The sequence below is a fragment of the Humulus lupulus genome, chromosome 3, assembly GCF_963169125.1.
Source record: "Humulus lupulus chromosome 3, drHumLupu1.1, whole genome shotgun sequence".
Lineage (NCBI taxonomy): Eukaryota > Viridiplantae > Streptophyta > Magnoliopsida > Rosales > Cannabaceae > Humulus > Humulus lupulus.
In genome coordinates, this window is record NC_084795.1 from 35,595,241 (window position 1) to 35,600,533 (window position 5,293).

The window sequence follows — 5,293 nt, forward strand, 5'->3', positions numbered from 1 at the left end:
ATCGTAGGTCAAGGTACTTTACATAGCACTTTATCAGTGTTATACAGATGTGTTATTGTACTGTCAACGATAACACAATTTCTGTGTTATTTTAATATATAGATAAGTGTTGAATTATGTTATTTATTGTCGATACTATAACACTTTTTTTGTGTTATACTACACTTTAGTATAACGCTTTTTTTGTGTTATACTACACTTTAGTATAACACTTTTTTTGTGTTATACTACACTTTACTATAACACATTTTTTGTGTTATACTACACTTTAGTATAACACGTGTTATATTAGCTTAGAGAAACATAATTTTTTTTTACTTACACAAAACTAAGAAAACAAATATGAAAGTTGAAGCCAAATAAGATAACATAAATAGATTTTTATTAATTACCCAAATGTAATTACAATATTTAGTCTACTAGTCTAGTCTTAAGAAATCATATTACAACATAATTTATGCCCAATTCAGATTCCTTTATCACCAAATACAAAACAAGAAATGTATACAAAAATTAGTGAAATACATTCTTCCATTCTTTGCATCAATATCTCGATGGCTTTGCAATTTCTTTGAAAGTGTTATGCTTCAAAAACAGGTCAGTAAATGCCACCCTCAAGTTCTTAACCTCTCTATCTAATTCACTTGGTGTCCTTTGCCTGAAAGATCCTAGAAAATGGAGTAGGATCCACCAAAAACTGAGATAAGTCTACAGATCAGTGCTTGAAGTATCATACAAAAATAAAACTGTAAAACCCACATAACTCTTACCATTTTCTGAAAGTTTTTTCAAGACTAAAATATGTATTCCATCTTTTAGATACCACAAATTGTCAACAGCAGCAACAACTAAATTACTTGTAACTAAACTATACTAAATTTCTATGACTAGAATGATAGTAAATGTAAAAGCAAATATTACATCGTTATGTTAAATTCAAGACTCTAGTGATTGACCTTAAATTAAAGAGTCATAAAAGAGTTTCAAAGAAATAGAAGACCTTATTGAAAACCCAAATTTCACCACTAATGTTTCAAATGCTAATTAAATAGAAATTTACAAAAGAACAATGCTGCATAAATATCCAGTTTTGACATTAGACTCCAAATATCATAAAGTCAAATTTATATAAGAGGATTAGATAAAGCCAAAGCTTTACAACCTTAATTAACAATCAGAATACCTTCAAGACAGACTGCTTATTAGCTTTCTGAATGTGAATATTGGCAAGGAGAAGAATTAGATGTTCCCTCTGGTTGGCAACATTGCCTTCCTGGTTAGAAAACACATTATGAAAATTCAGAGAAGCATCAAAATATGAGCAATGCAGAAGAAAATAGCTAAAACAAGAAGTTACCTTTGTAAGTTTTATCAAACATTTAACAACCAGATCAGAGAACTTCTGATTTCTGACAGCAAATGTCTCATTTGATGCAGGTGAGGGCCACCTTGAAGGATCTAATGGACGTAAGAGATTGATGAGAACAACAAAGGATGAAGTTCGATATGCATTATCCTGTAAAGTTGAATAACAAATCAGACTAAAAAAAGACATGCGAGTCAGGATAAGAATAAATGAAAAAAAGAAGAGGGAAGAAATGAAATGGCAAGTCTTATCCAGAATGTTTAGCATCAGAACATTCAGAGCTTTTAAAAGCTGGCTGCCATCATCCATATGTGGAACTCTCTCATCCAACAGCCATAGAAGGAGCTCAGTAATTAGACTATCAAGAGTGCTTTCCTTGACAGCATTAGCCAGTCTCAGTAACATAGGGAATTTATAGATAATTATTAATATATCTATATGATGAATTTTCTAAGAATATAGTCACTGGTCTGGTCTTATAGCAATGATATATAAAGTAATTCATGGTCAAATTTAATGAACAAGTTTAATGAAAAGAAAGGCAAACATACATGCATGGAACAACCTCGCATACTAAATTCTGAGTAAGCCATTAATAGCAGAATTAACACAGATTAAATAATACTAGTCTGTGCTCTGACTAAATCATTGGTAGCAGAAGCAACACAGATTAAATTAAATAATACTAATGTAGTCACGACGATGAACAATAATTTTTAAATGTACATAAAATATGCTTTCCAAGTCTTCAATACTTCAATAGCCATTAGTTCCATAACCACCACAACTATACATGCAATTTTTATAAGAAGCATGTTGCAAATTCTAAACCTTTGTATAAGGAATTGAATAGGAGCTTCCAGAATCCTTCATAGTAAAGAGGAAGAAACTAAGAAAAACACCAATTTCAATAAATAATTAAAAATAAGGATCACAATTGCATCTTATTTTCCTAATTCGGATTAAAAGTAACCAAGTTTGGTAAAATCTAAAAAAGAAAAAAAATGTTCGGCTGACTGAAATTTTTATCATTCTACGAGTGCATGCTTTAAATCATTTGAATGACAGAACAGTAATTTGAATATAATGTCCTGCTTAATTTGCCATGTTCAGTGCTGGTATTGTATTAACACAAGTCTCTTATCTCAGTTCAGATTGGCTGGTAAATGAGAAAGGTTTCCTTCACATTCTTTTAATTTAGAGGAGCCAATACTATTACAAAATGAAGTGCAGGAATAATTAAGACATCCAAGAACCTTTTTTGTAAACTAGGTGGGAGTGTGGCTTTTAAAGATGAATTGTTCAGTCTTCTGTGGGAACTAATAATGTGTTTCCCAGCCTTCCTCAGGACTTGTAAAAAACCAACAACCAAAAAGTAGTGGAAACGTGACATGGATGTAAGGTGATATGGAAATAAGTTCTACAATGCTATTCATTTTCATTTTTATTTTATTTTATGTTAAACTACATACAGGGGAGATGGGTGAGGACATGTGGGGGATGGAGCTTATTTGAAAAGAATAATAACAATACAAGAGATTTTGCATAGATATGTATATTAAAAGAAAGCAACTATAAAAAGAACCTTGAATATTATAGGATTGCGACCTTCTGAGTAGTGTACGAGATCCAAAGTAGAGATATGTGCTTCCCTCACTCCTTTCGAATAACTCTGAATGATTACAGACCTGGCACCACACAGGAAAAAATAAATAAAAATTAGCTTCCTCACTTGATTGCTTGTAGCAATTAAATTAATTTCAGGAAAGGAGGTGGAAAAGCATAGCTTACCTTCCTTAGCTGAATGACAATATTCATTAAATTAAGGAGTTTTTTGTCATTAAGTTGTCCACGATTGTTGTCAAATAACTCAGAAAGAGATATCTTGTTCTTGATAGCTCGATAAAAAGCTTGTTGTCATGAACTCAATTTGCAGTGCACTGTGATCTCTGTTTTCCTGGTAAGCTCTGAAACTACATCTGTTTTAACTCGACGTAGCATGAAACCTTCCAAATATCACATTTCTGTGGTTTTCTTAAAAAGTCAGATCACTCTCAAATTTAATTCAAAAATATAAATAATAAAGATAATATTAGACAAATAAATAAATATAAAATTAATTACCACTTTCATAACTGGAAAGATATATGAAGAGCCATAATGATAAAAAAAAAAGGACTTACTCATAATTTCCATGTAAGCATTTGATCAAACAGATTGAGCATAATTTTGATCAAAATCAAATTATGTACAAGTGTATATTTCATTTATAGAATTTGAAGAGAAAAACAAAAGAGAAAAGAATTTACTAAGAAAAAGAGCATAATTAAAGCACTGCAAAAAATAAAAAACCATAACAGAAACCTACAGAGCAACTTAACTGCAAAAATGGGATGAGGAAACACTGAAAAAAAAACTATGTGTAGCTTACTGGCCAGGTCAGTCAACTAAAGACTACTATATTAACATGTGGCACAATATATGTAGTCTATGCTAAACCCATGATATTCCTCCACGAGAAAATAGTTTATTTACAAAGTTATACATATTCTTATTCATTTCCACTTATTAACAAAGCACCTTTAATCTAGACTACCTGAAAAACAACTGAAGTAAAAACTACCACAACATAGAGTTCATCTGTTTCTGACCCAAGGCACCGAACCAATAACTATAATAAAAATAAAGAGCAAAATGAAAATAGAAATAAAAAGTAATAAGTTTACTCCAAGTTTCCATGAAGTAGCATACATTCATATTGCTCATACCACTATCCTTGTTCTAGACATAATAGTAACTTACAAAAACTACAATATTATAGAGTTCCAATTCTAGTGAAAAACAAGATTAGCTGTACCAAATTTGCAGAAGAATAATGAAACAACTTCCTGATTATATGCATATTATTCATATGTTTTTCACAATTTAAACACTATACTTTCATGAAGTCTCAATTATATTCTCTTAGAATAACTGTATTCTCGTCACATTTTTAACGCCTAGAATCAAGGCATAAAGCATTTCTAGACATCTTTTTCGATGAATTATATGGTAGAAGTTTTAATATCCTTGCAGCACACACATACACTCACATGCATCCACACAGTTGGAACTTTCCTGACAGTGCTCGTGAAGCAATAAATATTATAAGTTCCAGAACTTACACTGCTGCCATTCGTGGCTGGAATAAGATTTCTCCTGTTTGAAATCGCTCTTTTGAAAGAGTGAAGTGACCTTCTCTTGCTGCGTCAGATGATGCTCGTGTATCTTTGAGTAGCTCAGCCTCATAATCATAGGCAACATATCAGAGATTCTGTATAGAAATAAGGTCATAAATAGAACTCAGCTTCAGCAAGGTCTCCTTACAAAAATGAGAGAGAAGAGCAGTAGAAAACAAAATTGAAACATTCCACTAAAACACAGGATACTAATGGTATTAGTAGTTTAATGTACCATGAGCAAAATATTTTCTTTGAGGGTGCAAAGCTGATAGTATTAAAACAGAATAACTACAGTCAGGAAAACCGAGGATAAATATTCAACAACAATATTCTGCACTCAAGAAACAAGCAAGACTTGTACCTCTTTCAAAGTGCGAACGGTGTACAGCGATTCAAAACTGATATTGTTCTGCTGCATCAACTCCTTAAGAAACCCAGTAAGTTTTAGTGCTCCCAGTCCCACAACCTCCACACCCACTTTGCGCATTACTTTACCATGTAAAACTAGAAGCCGAAAAAGAAAAGAAAAGAGTATATTTCAGATCCCCAAACATTGAATGCAACCAAGATATGATATAAAAGAAAGCACTGGAAAATCCATAGAATGAAAATGAAAAAAGAAGAATAAAAGCAGCAAGGCTGCATGGAAAGTTAAAACTGTAACTTATACTGTAGGGCTAATCAGTATATATCATAGGTAAATGAA

The 5,293-nt window shown here is 31.8% G+C and overlaps 1 long non-coding RNA gene across 1 annotated transcript; it reads right to left on the reverse strand.

The window, feature by feature from the left end:
• Positions 1-981: 981 nt before the first annotated feature.
• On the reverse strand, positions 982-1,514 carry LOC133821045 (uncharacterized). Its single transcript, XR_009887280.1, has 2 exons — positions 1,358-1,514; positions 982-1,273 (listed from the first exon to the last, which is right to left on the reverse strand). It is a non-coding gene; the product is annotated as an uncharacterized LOC133821045 (long non-coding RNA).
• Between the last annotated feature and the right edge of the window lie 3,779 nt (positions 1,515-5,293).